The following is a 27,661-nucleotide window of genomic DNA, read 5'->3' as shown; positions in this document are numbered from 1 at the left end:
TTCATACACCACACAACAATACAACTCTAAGTAATGTGTCTATTAGTGTATCACCGAGCTCCCGAACTATAAAACACAGAGTTATGTGGATTTTATATACCAGAGCTCCACTGTAATACATCTCACTGTAATATGATGTAATGTTTGTGCTGTCTGTGTATGTGATAGGTGTGATGACTGGGTTGTGATATGTATGCTATTTGTTGGCTGTGTGTGATATTTGTAATGGGTGTTTTAACTGTGTGTGATATGCATGTATTGGTTGTATGTGATATTGGCTGTGTGTGATGTGTATTTAATTCATATAAAAATATGCATTTAGGCCCATGTGTGAATGCAAGTGTATACTTTTGCAGAGTTGTGTGCACACAGTCCACCAGTCAGATGCACACAGTCGCAGGCAGATAGTCACATACACAGGATCAGGCAGAAACACACAGGTACAGCCAATCACACACACACATACACAGTTACAGGTGGATAAACACACTCACACACCATTACAGGCAGACAGTCACACACACAGGTACAGACAGTAACATATATACAGCCACACATACAGTCTTACACACGCACACAGGCAGACAGCCACACACACACACAGGCAGACAGTCACACACAGCCACACACATACACACAGGCAGACAGCCACACACACACAGGCAGATAGTCACACACAGGCAATTACATGCACACACACACACACACACGCAGACAGTCACACATATACACACACACACACACACACAGGCAGACAGTCACACACACACACACACACAGGCAGACAGCCACACACACAGATACACACAGGCAGACAGTCACACAGACATGCACAGGCAGACAGTCAAACACACAGACAGACACACACACACACACAGGCAGGCACACACACACAGACAGCCACACACAGGCAGACAGCCACACACACACAGGCAGGCAGTCACACACAGACAGTCACACACATACACACAGGCAGACAGCCACACACAGGCAGTCACACACACACAGGCAGTCATGCACATGCACACACACACACACACACACACAGGCAGACAGTCACACACAGGCAGACAGTCACACACACAGCCACACACACAGCCACACACACACAGGCAGACAATCACACATAGTTACCTCTGTTCATTATGGAGGAATGGAGGCAGTGCAGCTCCTGGAGACTGGTTGTTGGGGAAGCAGGGACTCCTTCCTGCTCCCCCTGCAGCAGTTAACCAGTCGGCCGCACTGTAAGCTCCGCCCCACCGCAATATATATATTTTTTAAATGTATAATCCCGGCCAGCCATCTGTGAGCTGTGTCAGCCACATGGTACCCCCTGCTCCCATGGTGCCCCCGACCAGTGGTGTATCCTGGTTTTGTGCTGCCCTAGGCAGGACAAAACTCAGGCGCCCCCCTACCGCCCGCCCGCGCCACCCTCACCCAACCCTTCCCCTGCCCCGCCTTCTAAATACACACACATTCACTGACAGATAGGCATACACTAGCTAACAGAAATACACACACTCACTAACAGACACTCACTAGCAGATGCACACACAATCACACTAACAGACACACACACACTAAGACACACACACACTAAGACATACAGACACACACACACACACACACACACACTAACAGACATACAGACACACACACACTAATAGACACACAGACACACACTAACAGACATACACAGACACACTAACATACATACACACTAACAGACATACACACACACTAACATACATACACAGACACAATAACAGACACACACAGATACAATAACAGACATACACACACATACACACACACACACTAACAGACATACACACAATAACAGACACACACTAACATACATACACACACACACACTAACAGACATACACACACTAACAGACACACACACACACTAACAAACATACACACACATACACACACACACACACACACACTAACAGACATACACTAACAGACATACACACACTAACAGACACACACACTAACAGACATACACACACAATAACAGACACACACTAACAGACATACACACACACACAATAACAGACACACACTAACAGACATACACACACACACACAATAACAGACACACACTAACAGACATACACACACACACTAACAGACATACACACACTAACAGACACACACACACACACACACACACAATAACAGACACACACTAACAGACATACACACACACACACACACAATAACAGACACAAACTAACAGACATACACACACACACTAACAGACACACACTAACAGACATCCACTAACAGACATACACACACTAACAGACATCTACTAACAGACATCCACTAACAGACATACACACACTAACAGACATACACACACACACACACACTAACAGACACACACTCACTTTTTAATTTTTTTTATTTAACCCCCCCCCCGCCTCCTTACCTTTGGGGGGGTTCCCTCTCTCCCCTCTCTCCCCTCTCTCCCCTCTCTCCTCTCCCCTCTCTCCCTGGTGGTCCAGTGGCTGCTGGGCGGCGCTGGAGGGCGGCTGGCGAGAGAGCACTTCCTCTGAGCTGCCTGCTCAGCTCCCTCGCGCGCCGCAGAGTGAGGCTGGGAGCCGGAATATGATGTCATATTCCGGCTCCCAGCCTCACTCTGCGGCGCGCGAGGGAGCTGAGCAGACAGCTCAGAGGAAGTGCTCCCTCGCCAGCCGCCCGCCAGCACCGCCCAGCAGATCGCCCGCCCAGAGGGCTTGTTAGTTAGCCGCAAGGCTAACAAGGCATTTGCCCTGGGCATTTTGGGGCGGCGTTTTTTGCCGCCCCCTGGAAAATGCTGCCCAAGGCAAATGCCTTGTTAGCCTCGCGGCTAATACGCCCCTGCCCCCGACTCCCATGGCGCCCTGGGCGGCTTCACAGCTCGCACACCCCTAAGGCCGGCCCTGGAGGAATTGTACTCAAGTGATCTGCTACATTCTGTGTAATTCAATTGTTTCACTTTATCCTCAAGATAAATGTGATTGCTTTACTTTGTCCTCAAGTTAAATGTCAAAATGTAGCTGGCTAATTACTTAATGCAAGTTTACCTTTCACCTGTCTTGTCTGGTTCTTAACCACTCTCTGGAATGTTCCCATTATACCTGAGCAGTGTGCTCAGCCCAGCCACCTTCTCCTCCTACAACTTCTGATTTATTGCCAGAGCTTTGCTTACATATCATCCCACAATACAAAAGAAAGTGTTTCAAGCAGCCTTTTCTCATAGAATAACTTACCAAAACATATCATCTGCTTTTCATATTTTAAAACAAGAAAAAAAAAAAAACAGAAGCCATGATTGTTGCAACATTACAAATTTAAAAGAAAGACTCCAGGCACAATAAAGACTACAACTCGCTGTAGTTTGTTCTTTGTGAAGGAGTGCCTTGTTGCCCCCCATTGTAAGGAGATAAACCATATTAGAACAGTTTGGCGTCTTTGGTGGTTATGGTGCTTGGAGTTCCTTTAATTTGGTTATTGGCAGGCTCATAACATTATTTGGTCTTGATTTGTACGACCCCTCCCTCCCTTCCTCAAACGGAGGACACAGTACTTAAATTATTTAATTATATTTCAAATTCCATTTCATTGTAACAGGGTGTTTTTTTTTCTTTCATTGGCTCTACACGGAGAAAAATGAACAAAGACACATAGCTAGCACTTGCTACATCTTGTTTCTATTGTCTGACATGATGGTACCTCTGAACACACCCTGTCTGAGGCAGTGTATAGAATAAATGAAAGTTTCCTCTATATTTATGTAGTGGCTGCCACGTTTGGAGAGTGCCAGTTTGCTCTAGGCTCAGCCGATGCTCTCCCAGTCAAGAAATCTCTTTCATTGTTTATCAACATAGTCCAGCAGCGTGCAAGCCAAGTCTTGTGACACTTTCTACAAAGGCCTCCTAAATAGACAAATTCAATAGCAGGAATCTGTGCAATGGCTTCCTGGGGGATTACATAAGAACTTCCACCTTCTGCTGTAAAAAGTCCTATTGAAAGGTTTGCTAGCTAACAAATACTTGCTTATACTGTCAACCAAGAGTGCAGCAGTTTAAATCGAAATTGTCCATCAACAGAAGCCATTTTAACTTCTCTCAATTGTTCAATTAAAGGGACACTCCAGGCACCCAGACCACTTCTGCTCATTGGAGTGGTCTGGGTGCCAACTCCCACTACTCCTAACCCTGTAAGTGTAATTATTGCAGTTTTTTATAAACTGCAATAATTACCTTGCAGGGTTAACTCCACCTCTAGTGGCTGTCTATTAGACAGCCACTAGAGGTCTCTTCCTGGTCTATAGCACAGGAAACCTGTGCTAGAGCGTCGCTGGACGTCCTCACGCTGTGTGAGGACCTCCAGCGTCGCTCAAATCCCCATAGGAAAGCATTGAAATTCGTTTTCAATGCTTTCCTATGAGGAGACCTAATGCGCATGCGCGGAATTGCCGCGCATGCGCATTAGGTCTCCTCGGCCGGTGGGCAGGATCAGTCTCGCCCGCCGGCCGACGGAGCCAGTAGGAGGAGCGGCGCGGAGGAGGAGACAGGGGCGAGGGACATCGCCGCTGCCCCAGGTAAGTGACTGAAGGGGTTTTCACCCATTCAGTAACTGGGGATTGGGGGGTGGGAGGGAGAGGGACCCTCCAGTGCCAGGAAAACGGATCGTTTTCCTGGCACTGGAGTTTTCCTTTAAACGTCTATTGTGCGATTTTTGTTGTTGTCAATCTTTATTGTTCGTTGTGCAGTTGAGTACATAGGATAACATTAGCATGACCTGGAATAGACATAGGATAACACTAGCATGACCTGGAATAAACATAGGATAACATTAGTATAGCATGGAAAGTACTTTCACAAACTTATGAAAAATTATTTTAATAAATAAAAAATAAACACAAAATAAGAGAAGGTAGCAAGCTTAAAAAACAAAACAAAAAAGCCCCCATAAACTGCCACGTGTACCATAATAAAATCAGGCAAATTTTTCTTGTCTGAGGAACGTAATGTAGTAACAAGCCACGCCTACTAGTCTACATCCCTATGTAGTGAAATTGAAGGCATGATTTAGATTAGGAGAGATAAGTGCGAAACCTGAACCAGGGAGAGACAGTTTGGAGTTGCACAATTAATAGGGGCACATGCTTGATTAGGAGGCTGTAATGAAAAACTGAAAAAAACAGGACATGCTAAACTATACCTAAAGCAATGTGGCATAATGGTTCAAAGACGATTGGTAAAACCTCCTTTTGTTTCAAAATAATAATATAAAGCGAAAACAGGAAAGACTGACATCTCTGGATTGTGCACTGACATTATACTCATAAATGAAAGAGTCGAGCTAGATGGGAGAAGGATATGCTTAGTATGATGTTATAGTATAATAGTATAATATAATATAGCATATTATAGCATATATGTATATAGTATATATGCTAGCATATTTGGGAATGTGTATGCATGTGAGAGAATGTACAGTCATGGGAAAAAGAAAGTACACCCTCTTTGAATTCTATGGTTTTACATATCAGGACATCCTAACAATCATCTGCTCCTTAGCAGGTTTTTAAAATGAACAACCTCAGATGAACAACACATGGCATATTTTACTGTTTCATGATCTATTTAACTAAAATAAAGCTAAAATTCAGAAGCCATGTGTGGAAAACGAAGGACACCCTTAGGGATTCAGAGGCTAACTAGCAGACAGGTGCTGCTAATCACATATGCTTGATTAATTGATCATCAGCCAGTGTGACCATCGCTACGAAAGACGAAGTTTTAGCAGTTTGCTGGTCTGGAGCATTCAGGTGTGTGTTTACATAATGCCAAGAAGGAAAGACATCAGCAATAATGTTAGAGAAGCAATTGTTGCTGCCCATCGAACCTTGTTCTAAGGCTTTTTCCAATCAATTTAAAGTTCATCATTCTACAGTGATTCAAGATACTTTCCAATCTTCCCAGGAGTGAATGTCCAATCAAATTCACCCCAAGGTCAATGTTCAGAGAAATAGCAAAAAACTCGAGTTACATCTCGGACACTACAGGTCTCAGTTAGCATGTTAAACATTAAAGTTCATGACAGTACAATTTGAAAAAAAACTGAACAAGTATGCTTTCTTTGAAAGGGTTCCAGGAAAAAGCCTTTTCTCTAAAAAAAAAACCCCACAAAAAAAAAAACATGGCAGCACAGCTTCGGTTTGCAAAGTTGCATCTAAACAAACTACAAAACTTCTGGAACAAAATACCTTTGGACAGATGAGAACAAAGTTCATGTTTTGGCCATAATGCACAGTACCATGTTTGGTGAAACCCAGACACAGCATATCAGCTCAAATACCTCATACCAACTGTCAAGCACAGTGGCGGAGGCGTGATGATTAGGGCTTTTTTTTTTTCAGTCACGGGACCTGGGAACCTTGTAGTCATTGTGTTGACAATGAACTTCCATGTATAAAAAAGTATTCTAAAGTCAAATGTGAGACCATCTGTCTGACAGCTAAAGCTTGGCCATAATTGGATCATACAACAGGATTCTGATTCCAAGCACACCAGCAAATCTACAACAGAATTGCTGAACAAAAGAAAATAATCAAGGTGTTGCAATGGCCCAGTCAAGGCCCAGACCTCAACCCAATTGAAATGCTGTGGTGGGACCTTAAGCAATTTCATAAAATAATTTACAGATTGAGGTATATGTTTGTTTCATTAATATTTCTAAGTTCTTGTGGGTGATCTATATTCCCATTGTTATGTAGAGTGATCTATCTAAGATGTTTTGCATGCTTTAGCTCACATTACTCCATTTATCATTTTATATTAAAGTCAGCACCCATCATTTATATTATAGGTACAAATTTTAATGTCATTCTGAGAATCTTTGAGTGAAGTGATTCTTCAACCACTGGTCAAATTTAAAGGCCCGTAAAGCACTTTAGCTTGCTGGAAAGCTAAAAGTGTCAAAAGTGTGTCCTCAGGGGCAGCTCCCTAATTAGCCCTCTACCCACTCACAGCCCCCCTACCCATCTTACTGCCCCCTACCCACCTCACAGCCCACTACCCACCTTACAGCCCCCTGCCCACCTTACAGCCCATACCCATCTCACAGCCCCTTACCCATCTCACAGCCCCCCTACACACCTTACAGCCCCCATCCACTCACAGCCCCTCTACCCTCCTTACAGTCCCCCCTACCCACTCACAGCTCTCCTACCCACTCACAGCCACCCTACCCTCTCACATCCCCCTACCATCTCACTGCACCCTATCCTCCCACCCTGTCACAGCCAACCCCAAACTGTCACCACACACACACACCTTGTCACAGCCCTCCCCACACACCATCACAGCCACTCCCACACACTCTGTCACAGCCCCCTCACACACCCTGTCACAGCCCCCTCACACACTCTGTCACCTCTCCACACACACACACCCTGTCACTCCCCCCATACACGCACCCTGTCACCCTCACACACATACACTGTGAACCCCACACATACTCTATCATCCCAATTTACACACTGACACACCCTCCGTACACTATCACCATCCCCAATCACTTTCAGCCCCCCCACACTGTCACCCCTTCACACAGCTCCACGCTCATTAACCCCTTTTAATCCGGTTTCTCACCTACACTCACTTTGCCGCATTTACCCTATCATATTAATCCCCCAATCCTGCTAGACTCACCTTCTCTGGCACTGTCACACTCACCTCCTTCACCCTGCCACACTCACCCTACTGCATAAACCCCTCCAATACTGTCCTCCAACTGTGCCACACTCACCCCAAACGATAGAATTAATGTAGATAAAGCTCCAGGGCCTGACAGTATTCACCCACGAGTACTTAAGTAACTAAGTTGAGAAATAAGTGAACCTCTGTATTTAATTTTTCAAGATTCTTTTGTTTCAGGTGTTGTCCCGGAGGATTAGAGGAAGGCAGATGTTGTTCCTATATTTAAAAAGGTTTCAAAATCCTTGCCTGGAAATTATAGACCTGTGAGCTTAACTTCTGTGACTGGGAAAATATTTAAAGGGCTATTAAGGGATAATATTCAGGAATTCATTGGGAAGAACTTTGTTACTAGCAATAATCAACATGGCTTTATAAAACAAAGGTCATGTCAAACTAACCTAATTGCATTCTACAAAGAAGTAGAAGTATAGATCAGGGTGTTGCAGTGAATGTGATATACTTGGATTTTGCCAAGGCATTTGATACGGTTCCTCACAATAGGTTAGTCTTCAAACTAAAAGAAATTGGTCTAGATGAATATTCTTGTTCTTGGGTTGAACATTATCTTAAGGAGAGAGTACAACGAGTTGTCATTAATGGTAAATTTTCAGGCTGGACAAAAGTGGTAAGTGGTGTCCCTCAGGGTTCTGTTTTGTGACCCCTTCTATTTAACATATTTATAAATGATCTTGAAATAGGCATTAACAGCGATGTATCAGTGTTTGCAGATGACACAAAACTTTGTAAAGTGATAAAAAATCATGTTTGCGTTTTGCCTAAGGCCTCACAAAGTCTACTGCCACCACTGTGTGTCCTCTTCCCCCTATTTTTTGCAAAAAGTGGATATTTTTATAGAAAATTACACTTTGATAAATTAACTTGGATACACCCCTGGCTTTCAAGTAGACAACATAACCTCTTACTTCCTGGTTTTGTTAGCTCAGTAGAGCTAAACCCAAGAGATAGCAATTGCCCAGAGCACCTGCCTTACAAAGACTTCTCATTGAGCTGCATTGGGAAAGCTGTGATTGGACAGTCACAGGAAGTCTGGGCTGAGGAAGAAGGGCAGGGCTTAAAATGGCTGCAGACAAGAAACAGCAGAACTTGCAAGCTATTTTTATATATACCCCAAATGAAAAAACGCATAATTAAATGCACGCACTTTTTTTGGTGCTAACTATTGCTTTTTATTGATTTTGTATTTGGGCAGTAGAGTTTCTCTTAACTTTGAATTCCAAGCAATTCTTACTTTAGTGAAAAATCCTGTATTAGTCACAGGTAGCATCACTTCAAATGAATGTCTATGCAATGCCGTTTATATCATTGTACAGGTGGTGCTGTTATTCTTATCTGGTATGCCTGGATGAGAGCCAACATAGTCTGAAATATGCTTTTACAGAACTGTGAGTCATACATTCAGTTGTATTATGTTTAAATTCATATTAAGTAATTCTACAGAGTAAGCAGCAGGTAAAGAGGGAAGGGGCTTTGATGAAATTGAAAATTTCTTCCGAGCACCAATGTATTATTAACATCGTAATCTCATACAGATATCTTAATATAGCTGTTTCTCTAGTGAGAACACCGTCAAAGTACTGAAAGCTTGTGCTGCCTGAGGTAAGAATTATTATGGTCTATTCCCTCACTACCTGAATCACCCTCTGAGTATTCTGTAATACATCCACATTTGTGTCAGTCTCCCCTAATTGGCCTTATGGAAATAAAGCAAGTTTTCCATTGCTTTGTTAATTAGAGCTCTTTTTTTCAGGCATGCCTTTTGGGTGTCTCCAAATTATGGTGTAACCTAAATTCTTGGGAATAACATGCCTTGAATGGCTGCAAATAAAACAGATTTAAAAAAATATATAAATTTTATATGTATTTGTCACTTTAACTCAATTCTACAAGCCACTATATAATTTATTACTTTATAGTTTAGTTGTGTTTGTGGAAAGCTTAAAAAATCCAGCGTATTCACAAGATTTTAGATGGCAGTGAGATAAAAGTAATTTCAATCTCATTATGGGATTTAATATTACTAGAAATGTATTATCCAAGTGCAGACGTTTTACAAATTTCCTAGTCAAAAACCTGTTTAGTTGTTTTTAATTTTGACATAAGTTATAGTGACCACAATTCACTGCTGGAAGTTTGTTTAGTCGTTAAAGTGTACACCATTCACCCACATGTTAAGTGCAATGTTTTGATTAGGTTACACACCGATCAGGCACAACATTAAAGCAACACTGTCACTACCGCCTGAAAAATAAGTATTTCATAAAGATAGAATCTTATGAAATACTCATTTGACTGTGTTGGAATTACACTGAATTTCCAACCCAGTCAAGAGATATACTGAGACGAACTAGGGACTTTGTCTCTGTTGTTTTCCTATGCCTGAAACTTCTAGGCACTTGGCAGAGATACCACCATCTAGAAGCGTCAATCTCGGTGATGGTTGTTTTCCTATGCCTGAATACAGCTTTATCTATGGAGGATCCTGCAGTCTCGTGGGATCCTCCATAGAGTTTAATGCTGTACTCTCACTCAAAAGCTCTAACAAAAGTACAGCAGTGACGTCAGGACCCGCCACGATCCACCGGAGGAAGATGGCCACACCTATGAGGGACAGGTTCAGGTAAGTAGAAATCACTTTTACTTTTGAGACGGTGACAGTACCACTTTAATACTACTTGCCTAATATTGTGAGTAGATCCACCTTGTGCTTCCAAAACAGCTCTGATGCATCGAGGCATGGACTCCACAAGACCCCTGAATTTACCCTGTGGTATCTGGCACCAAGACTTGAACAGCAGATCCTTTAAGTCTTGCAAGTTGCAAGGTGGAGCCTCCATGGATCGGATTTGTTGTTCCAGCACATCTCACAGATGTTTAATCTGATTCAGATCTGGGGAATTTAGAGGCCAAGGCAACACATTTAAGTCTTTGTCATGTTCCTCAAACCATTTCTGAACAGTGTTTGCAGTGTAACAGGGTGCATTATCCTGCTGTAAGAGGTCACTGTCATCAGGGAACACCATTGCCATGAAGGGGTGTACATGTCAAAGTAACATCCTCATGAATGCCAGGTCCCAAGATTTCCCAGCAGATTCCTATTATGGCTTCTTACCTGTGGTCTGTGGGTGTAGCTCCCCTCTGCTGCCAGAGATAATCAGCTGACACTCTCATCCAATGTGCTGGCTCTACATGCCGGGTTAAGCTTAGTATTGCTAACAAAAGCTGATTGAAGTAGATTCTGGCACCCACTTTTGGCTGCAGAGACCCAGTGTATGGCATCTGGCGGACCCCAGTTAAAAACCAAACTGTTACCAATACAAACTTACATGACACCAGGGTAGCCTGGCACCATATCCATTACAATATGCTGTAATGTTTATGGTGCTTTGAGTTTTCCTTAAAAAAAGTTTTGTTCCATAAGCCCATACTTTCCCTTATTCACCTCCTATTGTCTAATAATATTTATGCCAGCCACTCACTGTACTTATATTTCTCCTAGTTAAACCCAAGAAAAACTTTTTTTTTTTTTTTTTTTTTTTTTTTTTTACAAGGATCACCTTTTATGTGTAAATTTTTGATGGAACAACTGAACACACAATTCTAGAGCATCTTATACTAAGAGTTAGCCATAGAACGCATTTCCATTGGTTTGAGATGTATTTTTTCCAAATTACCACTTTTGGTCTAAAGTTTTCAAATTGGTTTTCAATTTATTACAATTCACCATTTAGTGGAAAACACTTGTTTATTATTTCTTTAAAAAATAACTCACTAATAAAACAGAAACAGCACTCCAGATATTGTGTACTACATGCCCCATAATGCTCCAGCTAATTGATGGATCTACGTCATTTTATATACTGGATCAATTGGGTACAGTGGTTAAACAATATTTCTTAAACGAAACTGCACATTATTCTATCACTAAAACTACTTTGCAAATCAGCCATTTACTAATCTTGAATGGTATTCAATTCTCAAATGTAATTTAAATCGTTTCTGTAGCATAGCTATTATGCATGTTCAGGGAAATCTCGAAAGTGAGTTTAACAAATTTAGCTCAGGACATTGTGCACAACAAATCAAGGCATGCAAGTCATTCATTTCCCTTTGGTGTAAACACTAAGCCAATCTCAGACTTGTGCCAATAGCCTGTAGCTACAGGAAATTCCCACTCCTCTCTGTCTTATATTACAATGATGCATCAAGCTGCCTGCAAGCGCTATGTTCAAGTGTCAATGCACATATGGATTGTTCTAATATTTGATTTACTTTATGGATTTTATATCTGTGAAGAGCAGGTAGACAGATGGTACTAACTGAACACAATTTATTAATGATGATTATGGCAGGTCCTACTATCTAGAGATGCTGTGGGGAATAGTTGCAAATGTCTGTCTAGTCTCGGTCAGCAATAAGTAAATTGGAGCAGATAGGCTGGTACTTTACATGAAGCAGGGTGTAAAGTGAGGGACAGCATAGAAACTAGCAGCTGTTCGCTGAGTCTGGTAGGGATAGGAATGAGCAGCCAGCAGCTTCCTTTCAGACTGGGTAGAAGACTGTCTGTCAGGTGACGCTGCACAAGAGGGTAACAGCAACAATGGGGAAAAGGGGAGAGCAAGAGACACAAGAGGGTGTAAAAGACACAAAGGCTGGGTAAGAGATACAAGAGGGGCAAAAGGGTGGATAAGATACACCAAATGTAACATATTTGAAAGGATTTATAGGAGACACGGTAGAGGGGAAGTGACAAATAAGGGGCTAAATGACCACCCAGGGGGATAAAGACTACAAAAGAGTGTAACACAAAAACGTAAATACATGAAAGTGGTAAAAGATGGGAAAAAGTATCAAAAAAGACATACAGGTACACAAAGACAAAGATGTATTTTGGGGAGAGGCAATATGCGTCTTTAACTGTATAGCCAAAAATCCTTGCACTGACCTAGTTATGATACAGAAAAGTTCTTAAAAGAACACCTCCACCCCTATAAGATCTTAGGAGCATTTAAATTGTTATGGGGGCCGGAATGATTTGGTACATTTTTACCTTAAGTGGTTAAACTATTTTGCAATGGTTTAAATTAAGGCACCAACACTAACACAGCTGCCCCTGGCTCCCTTCCTCTCTGCGCTGCAGTATGAGGCAGGGGTAGAGCATCAGATCATATCTAAGTGATACTCACTCAATGGATACTAAAGAAAATTGCACTATATACTAATGTTTGCAAAACTTTAAAAAGTGAGAATCCATCTGGGAGAAGATTCCAAGCAAGCAGTGGGTAAAAAGGCGTATTATGGAAATAAAACAATAACAGGCAGGGAGACATCTGAATGTCATAAGCACAAAAGTGGTTCTATGAAATGTTTAAACATGTGCAAAGAGTGGATGGATTAGGAGATTAAGCCAAACTGGAATAGATATTTAGGAAATTATTGAGTAAGTGTTCACGTAATTCGGAGTCTATCGGTAGTAATATTGGTTGAATACTGTGTAGGGTTTAACTTAGTCAGAAGTGAGCTTATTTAGCATGCACGTGGTAAGTGTTTAATTATAAGAAGAGTAAATATGACACTAACAACACCGAGATTAAAAACTTGAATTAGGTCTGGTTAAGAATTTCAAAAAAGAAGAGAAAATAAATGAAAGGGTGAAGGGGGGTTCAGGTTGGCCAGGTGGGTATTTTGGTTTTTATTTTGTTGGTAAAGTCTTGGGTATAAAATGGGTGGAAAGTAGACAAGGATGAAGTAAAGATAGGTTTCTAAATGTGATGTGCATGGGCAGATTTATTTGATGTAAAAGACGAAAATGTCTTTGCTTTCCAAGGTTCAGGAAATTGTATGATCTCAAAATGAAATTTTTGTTGGATGATATGTATCTGAACGTGTGGTTTCCTTTGGAGATGCTCGGCAGTCTGGAAGCAACTCTTGACATTGTGTGTTTGCTTGGAATGCAATGGTCAGAGTGCGTGATGAGTAATTTAAGTGGTTAGGACAAATTTCACAAAGGCTGAAGAAGGATTGGTGTAGACATAGTTCAAGTTGGAGAGATTGTTGTGTGAAGGAGAAAGTTTGCAGGTAGAATACGGAAAGCTCTGATTTGTCTGATTATGTGAAAATGTTGTGATTGTAATGAATAAGGGAGGGGGTCAGAGGGACACTATAGTGTTAGGATTAAGGTTCTGTGGGGCCACACACTTTCAGGATACTTTTTTTATACTTTCAGGGTAATCAAATACTTTAAATATTTTTGGTTATCAGCAAACTATATGAAATATGAAAGTCATGCTGCACTTGCAGAAAAACGCAACATGTTGCTAATTGTATTCTGTATAAATAATTACTCTATTTAAAAACACGATACGCTTGTTAGTGCACTCGTATAACTAGAAGCACAAATTAATTACACCTTTTGGCAATAAAAAAGAAATACTGCTCATGTACGTTCTCTGCTTTTCATGCTCTAGTTTTGTACTGCTTTTCTAGGTTATTCCGAAATATCATTCAGTCTGGCCAAACACGATTAACACTTTCAGGCATTAATTACAAACACCTTCCCAGAAGCCCATCTCAGTTTCAGTTTAATAATGATAGCATCTTGGCCTTAAGCATATCATCTATAAAATAACAAACTCATGAAAGTTTTAAGAAGAGCGACTATCTGCATCTGGACTGTTCATAGTGATATAGGGCTCTTGGGACTGGGGCATTTTAACCTCTCCAGCACTTAATGTTTGAGATTATTACATCTGAACAAATATTAAGAGATAAGAATATCCCTATTACTAAGGTCGTATAGTATGGTTTCTGTTATATGAAAGGCCATTAAATTAACTACTAAGGTTTGTACTCTGGATAGGCTATCTAATCTCCCAAGTCCTGATACAGGTCATTGTCAATCTTGGAGATCTTGTAAAATGCTGGAATTACGGTTAAACAGCCAATGCACTATCACCAAGTGTATTTGATAATACTTTCCAGTCCCACTCTTGGAACAGCATTAGATAGATATCTATTATTGGTATAAAACTATAAATTTGTGACTTTGGGGGGGAGGGGGGGGGGGGCGGTAAAAGAATACTCAGATTTAAGTAAATACTGGCTGAGAACAATAGAAGATACATTCTATAGCATCTCTGGTGTCCAGGGGTGTTAGGGAATAGACCCAAACATTCCCATGCACAAAGTACACAGTTATAGTGGAGAACAGAGATGTAGCCATTGCTATAATAATAATAATTCACATCTAGATACATTTTACTATAGTGACATTACAGTCTTATGAATCCAGCTCTATAAGAGTGTGTCTATGATGATATTTAAAGGCATACTCCAACCACCATAACCACTACAGGCTGATGTAGTGGCTATGATGCTAGGAGAACCGGAGTGCTTTTCCCTCGTAATGGCGAAAACCATTTTACTATGGTTTGTGTTCTTACCTGCGTCTCTGCCAGTGCTCTTTCATCCATGGTGGTGTACTTCTGGCTTCTGCAGAGCTGCAGAAAATGCATGCCAATCCTGCCAATCATTCGTTGGCTGAGCACATCAGCTGCCCGCTGTCAGCCAAGGAATGAGCATCTACGCATAGAGATATGCAGATCATTTACATTAGCCATTAGACATTTTCTGAGCTGGCTGATGAGGCCCCAATGACACTGCTGGAGGTGTACAGAGTTCTTAACAAAATGCTACCCATACAGACTGCAGGCACCATTATTATTATTATTATTGGTATTTATATAGCGCCAGCTTTAAAAAGACCATTGTGAAGATTGAAACGTTGCTGCTCCTTTTGTTTCATAAATATTTGCCTGCGGCTTTAACACTTGAGTGCCTGGATATCTCTTTTTTTTACTTTACGTGTTGGGATTGCTGGTCCTGCTCCAGAGCACCGGTGGCTGCTGGGATTGAGTGCGGTTCTTATATCCATTTTTGCATAAGCATTTCTAGACAGATGTGTTTTGAGGGACTTCTTAGACAATAGTAGGAGAGAGTCTGATGGGGTAGGCAGGCTGTTCAGGGCCGGCGCGTCCATAAGGAGGCACAGGCGGCCACCTTAGGGCGCACCGGCTCTGGGGGCACCAGATTTCAGTGACCGGCAGGAGGGAAGCGCTCCCTCCTGCCAGGTCACCTTCTGGACCCCCGGCGGGCGGCAGCGTTCTAATGAGAGGCGGCGAGGGAGCTCTAACCTGTCTGCTCTGCTCCCTCGCCCGCCGTTTGCTGATTCTGCGGGAGCCGGAATATGATGTCATATTCCGGCTCCCGGCATCAGCAGTCAGCCTGCGAGGGAGCAGAGCAGACAGGTTAGAGCTCCCTCGCCGCCTCTCATTAGAACGCTGCCGTCCGCCCCACTGAAGCCCCACTGGACCCCAGGGACAGATCCACGCCAGCTCTCCAGGTAGGGAGGCTGGGTGGACATTATTAATAATTTGTGTGTGTCTGAAAGTGTATGTGTGAGTGTCTGTGTATGTGTTTGTGAGTGTTTGTGTCTGTGTATGTGTTTGTGAGTGTGTGTATGTGTGAGTGTGTGTCTGTGTGTGTATGTGTTTGCCTGTGAGTGTATGTGTCTGTGTATGTGTTTGTCTGTGGGTGTGTGTCTGTGTATGTGTTTGTCTGTGAGTGTGTGTGTCTGTGTATGTGTTTGTCTGTGAGTGTGTGTATGTGTCTGTGTATGTGTTTGTCTGTGAGTGTGTGTGTCTGTGTATGTGTGAGTGTGTGTATGTGTCTGTGTGTGTATGTGTTTGTCTGTGAGTGTGTGTCTGTAAGTGTGTGTGTGTTTATGCATTTGTGAGTGAGTGTGTGTGTGTCTGTGAATGATTATAAATGTGTGTGTCTGTCAGTGTATGAGTGTGTTTTGTCAGTGTGAGTGTGTCTATCAGTGTGTGTTTGTGAGTGTCTGTCAAATCAGTGAGAGTATGTTTGTGATTGAGTGTGTGTCTGTCAATGAATGAGTGTGTGTCAGATCAGTGAGTCTGTGTCTGTCAGTGACGTCTGTGTGTTTGTCATTGAGTGTGTGTGGCTGTTAGTGTGTATACACCACTGAGTGTAGCGTGGCGGAGCGGAGCGCAGTACAGGAGCTTCTGTTTCCTGTACCCGGCCAGACTGACAGGAAGTGCTCACTGAGAGAGCACTTCCTGTCAGTCCAGCCAGGTACAGAAAACTGAAGCTCCTGTAGAGGATCTGCTCCGCAACGCTACAAGACAGGTAGGAGGCACACCAGGAAGGGGAGTGTGACTGCTAAGAGGGTGGGGGGTGCACCAAGGGACAGAGAGGGGAGGGGAGGGAAACACCAAGGGACTGGGAAAAGAGGGGGGCGGGGAGAGGAACAATAAGGGACAGGGAAGAGGGAGGGGCTGGTTAGGAGGCACATAGGTGAAGATGTTAATTTTAGAGGGGGGGGGCGGAAAAATGCATCTTTGCCTATGTACCCCAAAATCCTTGCACCGGCCCTGAGGCTGTTCCAAAAGAAGGGAGCCGCCCGCGAGAAGTCCTGCAAGCGCGAGTTAGCAGCAAGACATGAAAAGGTCACCGGCAGAGCGGAGAGACCTAGAAGGGGCATATCTATGAATAAGGTAAGAAATGTAACAGGGGCTAGAGTTGGCTAGAGCTTTATAGGTAAGAGTTAGTATTTTGAATTGACACCTATAGGATACAGTAAGCCAGTGTAAGGATCGACAGAGGGGTGAGGTATGGGAGGAGCAATGGGTGAGAAAGATCAGCCTGCCAGCCATCATTACCAATTGTAGCAGGGCAGTTCGGCTTCTGGGGAGACCAACTAGGAGAGAATTACATCCATGCGAGAGATTACAGAGCATGAACAAACTCCTTGGTAGCATCTTGTGTGAGAAAAGGGCGGATGCGGGTGATGTTTTTAAGGTGGAATCGACAGGTATTAGCAACATTCTGGATATGTGGCGCAAAGGTGAGGTCAGGATCAAAGATAACACCAAGACAACAAGCTTGCAAGGATGAACTGATGCAAGTACCATCAATTTGCAGGGAAAGAGAAGGAGGAGGATCAGCAGTATGAGGGGGGGAAATAAGAAGCTCAGTTTTAGAGAGATTGAGTTTCAGAAAGTGGGAGGACATCCAATCAGAGATTGAAGAAAGGCGAGCAATGACACATTGTAGGACCGCGGGAGAGAGATCACGGGAGGAGAGATATATCTGGGTGTTGTCGGCATACAGATGGTAGTGGAATCCAAAGGAGTTAATGAGTTTGCCAAGAGAGGCAATATAAAGAGAGAACAGAAGGGGGACTCCAACCGAGCAGATCCATGGGGGACTCCAATCAAGACAGGGCGGGAGGAGGTGTCATTACAAAAGGAGACTCTGAACGAACGTTGAGAGAGATAGGAGAACCATGAGAGGACAGTGTCACAGAGACTGAGGGGTTGAAGAGTTTGGAGAGGAAGGACAAGAAGAGATGGACAAGTTCCTGATGTGTGGGGTCTTCTCTCCTTGGAGAGTATAACTGATCCTATCCATGGTATCACTAACAGGCATAGGCAACCTTCAGCACTTCAGATGTTTTGGACTACACCTCGCATGATGCTTTGCCAGCATTATGGGTGTAAGAGCATTATGGGGGAAGTAGTCCCCATCACTCGTGGAGTGCCAAAGGTTGACTATCCCTGCACTATAATTTCCACTTCGGTGGGAGGTTATAATATAATGGGAAAGTATTAACACACCGGAGGTCTATAAGCAGGGAGGGGATATAAGTATAGAGTTGGCAACATGTAGGAAGTGTTCGAGTGACTTTGAGCACACTTGTCTGAATATCCTGTCCCACAGATTGGACAGGGTGTGCTCACCCTGAGGGACCCCGAAGTTCCGAAGAGGTACAGATGGAATCACGGCAAGCAAGCTCCTTCTTGTGAAGTGTAAAAGGAGGCTTAAAGGATAAATATTCATAGCCTAGCTAGACAAAAGGAACACTCCTAAATTAAGTTAAGTAGAGAATCCACAGCATATGAAAAAAGCCCACGTCTATGCATTTCATCCTCTCTGGACTAGACAAACACATGTTTTCAAATTGAACTTTTCCTTTTGGGTAATGGAAGTCATGCTTCATATATCTTATATATTGTCACAAATGAGAGTCATCCATGATATTGCTAAAGGTTTTAAGAGGTTCTCTTGCATTAAAGTGTTTGACAAAGCAACCTTAGTTAGCACAAATTCTCTGTATTTTGTAAACCTTGTAATTTATATACCGTAAAGCTGTCATCTTTTTGGTATTATTTGTTAGGCTCTTTCACATTTGCTTGACATGACCTTTTTTGCAGTTGTAATTGGCTTGATTTTGAAGCCAATTTTCCGCTTTTCTGTAAATCTCTAAGATCTATCCCATTAATATTCCTTGCAGTCATGGTACACATAGCACCTGTATTAAAGGATTATACAATCCAAGCATCACACAGGTTCCGTTGTTGAATTCAAACGAGATTTTATTACTTGTTAAATCTAAAAGTATTTACAGATTTTACTGGTTACAAAAGATGTCCATTTTGTGTGATAAAATATTTGACTCTGCGATTTCCTTGACCGAATCAAAATTAAATTTGATTTACATTTATTTTAACACTGTGAATTAAGAAGGTTTAATCTATCTTTTGAATTCTCACTGATTAATTTTGATGAGATTTTTTGAGTCTCCTTTTTAATGTTAAAAAGGTGCATACATTCCTGGGTGTAACATCAGATGTACTTGTGCATAGGTGGATGTAATAAAAAGCAATACTTCAGGTGCATCCTTTTGTAAGCCTACTCAAAAATAATTTTGGAAGTTTCACTGAAGGTATTGATATTACAGGAACAAAACTTTTCCCAGGGTTTTTTTTAGAGAGACACATACAAGCACTCCAAGGCCTTTGTAGAAAAGTAAAATAACTTTTATTCTATCATCGTTTCAGTTTTACCATATAAACGTTCATCAGGATAATATAATAGGAGTTAAGTTTTCTTTTTCTACATAGACCTTGGAGAGCTAGCATTTTTTGGGGTTTCTGCCAAATTTAACTGCTAATTTGAGGATCAAACATAAATTGCTATTGCTAGTCCTTGAGTGCAATTTATTTGATATTTTATACAATTTCAAGCCCTACAGTGCTAGCCAAGGTTGGAATTTTCAATTGCCAATGGCCAGCCGTGAGTGGACATTTTAATCCCTGTTATACATGTATATACTTGATGACTACCTTTCATGTTTATAAAATATTGTATAAATCAGTGATCATAAAGATTACTCAAAATATAAATGCTCTCATATATACTGTCTTGTTAATACACTGTTGCATTGAGGCCATCCTTAAAATCCATATTTCAGTCTAATCAAGTCCTTACGGCATTATCCTACACAAAACATTCATTAGCAGATGGATACCAAGTGACCACAAATTAATGTATACATTTGTCTGTGAATTTAATCTTTACTAAAATGACATCAAGGGGCCCGGTGTTTACCAAGTAAAACCCCCTGAACATCCATATGTTACCAAAATTATTAATATGTACACACGCAGATAACTTAATGCTTTAGAAAACCCCCCCCCAAAAAACAGTGTGACCTCTTCTTAACAGAACTGTCATTGGCTTTTCAACTTTCTAATAACCAATGTCATCATTTCTTAGGGGGAGCAAAAAAAAAACCCCAAAACAACAGGGTGCAAGAGAATACTGAAATTGACAACTGCACGAATAGCTAGCCCTGCAATGGGTTCTCAAGCTATTTTTAGCTTATCTAAAAGGAGACGCATTTGATTGGATCATTCAACCTGCTCAGAGCGTATGCACACACTTTTAGCTGGTAAGGGGAGGGAGTAGGGTTCAACAGGAGAGGGGAATTAAAAAACAAAAACAAAGAAACAACCATCATGCTGACGACAGACAGTGCATCTGGAAACAGAGTTGTAGGCTTCCTAACTCACGTTTGCCAGAGGTGCAAATAGAAAATATCTCTAAAATGTTGCACATTCAGACTCCTACCACCATAACTACTTCTAAAAGCAGAAGAGGTGATGGTGGTTGGAGTAACCCTTTAATAAACTATACACAAGACAAAAATACCTCATTTACTCATTGTGTCCCCTTCACTTGTACCGATTGGCAATGCTTTCTTTACCTGCTTCTTTGGAGTCCAAGTAAAACAGTGTCTATAAAAACACAAATGAGACAAAGAGTGGGATGGCTAAAGAAGATACAAATGTGTATTACAGTACACCACAAATTGGTTATTGTCAGTGCTTTAGTGATCAAGAGTATAATATAAAATCAGTTTCACACTATTAAATTGGCATAGAGGTGGCTTGCACTAATTTGTAAAAGGAGCACAGTGAATTTGTATGGCATAAAACTAATGAATGATCGTAAAATATCATTTTGCTGGCAGGTGTTACATAACAAGTTCATTCTTGGAATTAAATTAAAGGAGACAATCTGAAACATAAAATGTGTAAAAAAAAAATATGGACAGAAAATCACATTGTTAAAAGTTCATAAGAAATAATAATTTTCTAATACATGCTGTCCATCGAGGATAGACACATTGGACATAGCATATTGGTTCTTTCTAAATCTCTTTTTGCAAGACTCCCCTTCCATACATAGAGAAGTTTCCATCATAGGATTGGCAGCCAGGCTAACAGCAGCCATCACGTGCCAATTGGTCAGTAAAATCACACATTACTTTTTATTGCTGAGGTTAACATAGACCACAGGAAACAAATTACTGACTCCCTCCATATTTTCCACCTTTAATGCATTGCACGTCTAAGAAATAAAACATGAGTAAGCATTAAAATTGTCATCATCATCATTTTTATTCTGCAGGTTTAAGGACTGTAGATGTCTATGGAAAAGAAAAGTTCATAAATCACGTTATAAATGTGGTATTGAGCCTGATACTCTGAAGACATGTCACTTTTATAAGTCAGAAATAAAAGTATGCAGGTATGGATTATATGCTTCAGAATTTTATTCTGTTATCATAAATATCATAATCTACTATTTAATAAAACAGTGCAGTCTGACCTTGTGTCTATTTCTGAGTTTAGAGCAATACATAACTAAGATATAGTTCAGCAACTATAGCTGTTTATGGTGACTATACAAAACAAATATTTAGAAAAATTGCAAATGAATGGCTTAAATTAGCATTAAAAAGAATGCGTGTTTACAAGGGTATTTTATTAAATATGCAAAACGATAGGTTCTTGTGATCAAAATTCACATGTTATATTTGTGGACTAACTGAGCAGCTTTGTGAATATGTCCATTCCTTTCCTATAGAATAGTGAGATTTTAGTGTACTTGCTATAAATACTGTATAGTTTGTGGCCCCTCTTAGAGACAACATCCCAAGAGTATTATGCTATATTCCTGTAAATCTGTACACAATGATCTATGAAATATTGGCTTTTCGTGAGCTCCAATTTGCTGTAAAAGTGCTCCAATATTTTGTGCAGAAAATGAATGGATGAAACCCAAGGATGCCTTGCACCATAATCATTGCAATACAGCATAGTGGATAAAAATGCTTAGCGGACCTAAGAGGAGCTCAGAGGAGGGCATTTGCTTCCAACTAGAAGCTTTTAAATGATCTCACTTCTGAGCATTGTTACTGCATCTAGTTGATAAAATAACAAATTAAATATATAAAAAATTGTCACTGAATGGAAAAAAAATGTTGTTGCAAATAATATATATTGCCTTTATACGAATATGCATGCTCCATATCTAATGAATTGCCGATATCCCTGTCATTCTATAATCCAGTATATAGCACCATTGTCATTAGGGTCTTTCCAGATTTTAAGTTGAATAAAATGCTTAGCAGTACTGCGAGTGCGAGTATCTGTGAGTGTAACAATATGGATAATTTCTGCCACCCATAACACGACCTGAGTAAATAGTGATTCTCAACCTCCACAAAAATAGGCAAAACTGTAGTCCTTCCTGGACCTTTCTGAAGCGTGGTGAGGTATATAACGTACGTAAAAAATCAGTGCAGTCAAAAAGATCTTCATTTAATCACTGAGTATAACCAAAATCAAACTCAGTTTGAAGCTAAGCAAATTAAGCACATAGTGCTTTTGCTACAAAATGTAATTGCAATGTTGCTTCAAAGGCTTTTACGATGAGGAAAGTTGGAACACTTAAATGTGTTAAAAATCATTGGACTTCTAAAAAGAACATTCATTTTTATGTTGGCTAGTAAAGTTCTATTTGACTCTTGGGATATAGAGGATACTATTATGGCACCGTGCAGGATCCTTGGAGTATCATCGATATCCTGATCTCCATTCAGTCTTGAAAGATTGATATGTATATGTGTTTGTGTTATTTTTGCTTTTAGCAGATTACTTCCATGCACAAAGTATTTTCTTTAATTCCAGGCAATTTCAAGGATGATTCCAATATTTAAATTTCCCATTATTGCAATCATCCTTGAAACACATATAGTTACATGGTAGTCTAGGTTTAAAAAAGACTAAAGTCCATCAACCTTGAAACCCGTTCTTATAAATTATTTTTATAACCCAATATTGTAGATTTCATTTTAATATAATTCAATCACTTATTAATTTATAATATGTAAGTCTTGCCTATCTTGGATTTTTGGCTTTCTGTCAATAACATCTCAATAGCATCTCTTTGGTTGGATGGCACATTTCAGCTTGTCCTGACAGTAAAATCAATTCTACATTCATACTAATACAGGCTACAAACGTATCAAGTTTGACATGGCGTTTATAACATAAGATGGCTTGGGCTCGTAACCCACCATTGTCACTGGCTACCTGTCACTGCATGTGGAACCTGAAGAAACCATCTTTTACACTCTTCAAACATATATATATATATATATATATATATATATATATATATATATATATATATAAACAACCAAGTAAATACATGATGCTAACTCGTTCAGAATAAAAAGAAAGGTGTAGCAAAATATTGTTTAAATATACACAAATATAACTCTCATAAAAGACAATAGTGGTCACAATATGTTGGGGCCCAAAAGAGGAATCCTGAGGTGTCTTTGTGTTAACACCTGTGAATAAGAACAATTCTTCTGTTTTCACTGTAAACACACTCTTTATTAAAATAAAAGATTAAAAAGACACAGATTGAGATATGTCAAGATTTGCTACGAAACAAAGGTTTCTTTCCTTAGACCCAGGCAGCACATTGTGATAGCCATAGTCTATATACCCTCTCCAGAAGACCAACGAGTATATCATGGAAATATACCTACTATTTACAATATAATTGTTGTGCCAGCTTTGTGTCCTATGCTTGATATCAAGTTATCATCCTTTTTTTCCAGGTCCATCTTTGTGGTGTGTATCAGGGGTTTATAACTGGCATTGAACATTTTATTAGTGTCAGTAGTCATTAGGGTCACTAGGGTATACTCACGAGCCAAACTAAGACTATATGCTAACAGTATCCATTTTATTGGCTTTTTCACAGCAAAATCATACTCTTGCTCACATCTGCCAACAGAAGTCATTTAACCTGGCCCATTTATAGCCGTCTCCTGTTTTTGTGATTGTGTTAGATAACCACTACTTTAGATGTTTTTATCTAAAGTAGTGGTGTCCAAGAGGTAGATCTCAAGATGTTGTAGAAATACAACTATCATCATGATGCTTTGCATGCCTATAGAATGACAAAGCATCATGGAAGCTTTAGCTTTAAAACATCTGGGGATGTTCCTTTTGGGCACCCTTGATCTAAAGTAAGTTTCATTGTAGGTTTTCTATTAGGATAGGAAGGATGTATTCAGCCAGTGATATATAGTTTCTAAAATGTTGCGGTGAAATTCCGTGCTTTCTTCCCAGACAACCTTTGTAAAGTATTGAATCAGATAATATCATTATGTATATACTGTTAATATCTCACCCTGTTTACTATCTGAACCCTCATGTGAAATTAATAATAAAATATAAAAACAAGAGGAAGTTTATTATCCTGCATTTTCACGCAGTTCCACCTGCAGGAACTTCCTGTCTCAAGCCCTTATGGATTTTCATATAAACATGCAGAGATCAACAAGAGCAGAGATCGGTTTCAGAGAAAGACTGGCATGATGTGGGTGTTAGTCTGAGCACAGGAAGCGTGGGATTCTCTTTGAAGCCGAAATCCACCTTTGAACAAGAATACATTGAATCTTGTCACCAAAGTGACATTTCTCATCCATCAGGGCTATTTTATCGTCACTTGATTCTCAACAAGTCAGACAGTAGTGAAGTAGCACTGTCTGTTGCGAATTATGTGGGTAAATATGTATACAAGGGAAAGAAGTGACAGAATTTTTTAAAAATAGTGAAGAAATAAAAATACAGATATTGCTGCATCAATTAGATATCCATATATTTAAAGTGGTTATATATATATATATATATATATATATATATATATATATATATATATATATATATATATATATATATATGAAACATGGGGGATGGTTGCACTCACCTGAACATGCTTAAATGGGGTGCTGCTGGGGGCCATATTATAATTTTGTATTGTTTATTTTATATATATATATATATATATATATATTTTTTTTTTTTTACTTATTTAGTTAGTAGTATGATAGATACCGGCATATAGTTGATAAAACAGGATATTTTATTGAGTAAAGTCAAATGAAACACAAGCTCATTTTGCATTGTGCAATATTGCTCCACATTAGACAAAAAAAGTACAAACAGATGCAATTTGCATTATTATTTCTTTCTTAACTTAAAATATAAAAATCCAAAGGTGTGACATTTTAGTGGAACATAAAAGCAATCACATTATTACATTTATATATCTGGCAGTTTGTCAGTCGCAATGTCTGTCTGTCTGTCTGTCTATATTAAAGGGACACTACAGTCACCAGAACAACTACAGCTTATTGGATTTGTTCTGGTGAGTAGAAGCATTACCTTCAGGCTTTTTGCTGTAAACACCGTCTTTTCAGAGAAAATCGAACAATTAATGGGCAAACTTATTGACGACCGTTTAGGAGAAGTTAGACAGAGAGATGAAGTTTCTGCTGGCTGCGATCTGGCAATTAGTCGAATTTATTTTTTAAAAATTAAGGGTTTATAAATGTATTGTTTCAAAACATCTTTAGTGGTACAGAATCAAAATAATGCTAAAAATGAATTGGTTAGTAAGTTATCTTTCAACATCCAGACTACTGACTTATACCATAAGTTGTTTTGCCAATTTGTATAATGTTTAACCCCGTAATTGCTGATTACCAAATAAACTCTTAATACTCATATGCTTATCTTATCACTCCACTGTAAACATTGTGCTACATCTTTAGACATATTTATGTTAATGGATTTATCTATGAAACACCACTCAGTTTCCAGTTTATTCGTATAGCTTGTTTCCAACTCAAACTTTAGTCTTGATATTAATTGGCATTGTAGTTGAATGTAGTGATAGATGGGTTTAAGACAAAATGAAAAGAACAGGTTTATCTGAGGTTATATGAGGTTATGTCATTTGGTTAGATGTGACCAAGCATATTTAATATTTTAACTTGAAAACATAATATGTCTGTTTATGTATTTGAAGTGGCCAATTTCGAACATGGTTTCCCAGAACACAAAATGGCTATACCAGGTTTGTAAATTGTCTCACATTAACTAACCAGTTACTGGCAGTGAATTAAAAAACAAATTATGACTAAAGCATAATTGGTACATTTTTCCTATTTTGGCCTAAATGTTGTAATTTGGTTTTCAGTTCACTACAGTTAAATTTTTAATAAATAAACTGATGAATCAGATTATGTATATAATGTACATTTAAGTGCCCCAGGAGCTATGATTGCTTGGTGGCCCAGATTGATCTATTTCACAGCATACCTGCATGATATGGGCAGTGTGGCCTGCTTTGGGACGTGTTCTCAGCCAAGACAAACTGGGTAGCATTTAGGTGTAAGGTAGAAGGGAACGGAGAGTTGGTTTTACAAGAACTCATGAACCCAGACTCAGGAAAGTGCTGATGAGGGGGTTAAAAAAAAAAAAAAATTAACAATAAAAATCTGTTTAAAATGTGTTTTTTTTTTTTGTTAGGTAATCAGCATTAAAAGACCATCAGAGATACTTCAACTTCTGTGGGCAACAGATAAAAACATCCTCTTCTGATAGTAGGACTTGCTTTAGTCCCAACAGCTGCAGTGCAAGGGGCTGCCTATCTCTGATGGTCAAATGAAGGACACATCCTTAATCCTTTGAGAGTTCACAGCCCTGACACTCAGAGGTTCACATTTCTTTTAAATAATGCAAGCGATTCTATTAGTTGCTAGTGTAAAAAGCAAACTACATGCATTTATCACGACTCCTTTCAATACTTTCTCACATCAGACATCATCGGCAGCACTTAAACAGTAAGATCTACCAATAAAGAACACTAATCTGCTTGTGTGATTGTATACAAAAGCAAAAGGGCTTTGATCTCTCCTGAGCTTAATTGAGAGTAAGACACTGCCAGTGTTATGTGTTTGCACATTGTGCCATGCCATTTGGTTCATTATGACAAGCAACTTAGTAATTCGGGGGAAGATTTTGCCTGTCTGTAATGAACAGTATGATTATTTTACACACATTTAACTCGTGATAACATTTCCCCAAGATACACAATACTAAATGATTCAACATTTTAAAAAAATCATTTTATCAACTAAATCAAAATTTTGTGTACAGGCCCATTACTAAAAAATAAAATGCAATTCTTTGCCTTTTTTCTGCATTCTTTGGAGTAATACTGTTGGCATCTGAAACATTAGTGTAGAAATTGAAATGTCACTGTTTGTCATTTAGAATAGGTGTATGTTAATA

Source organism: Pelobates fuscus, chromosome 6 (genome assembly GCF_036172605.1).
Source record: "Pelobates fuscus isolate aPelFus1 chromosome 6, aPelFus1.pri, whole genome shotgun sequence".
Taxonomy (NCBI): Eukaryota; Metazoa; Chordata; class Amphibia; order Anura; family Pelobatidae; genus Pelobates; species Pelobates fuscus.
The sequence above is the reverse complement of the archived record's forward strand: the minus strand, read 5'-3'. Positions refer to the sequence as shown.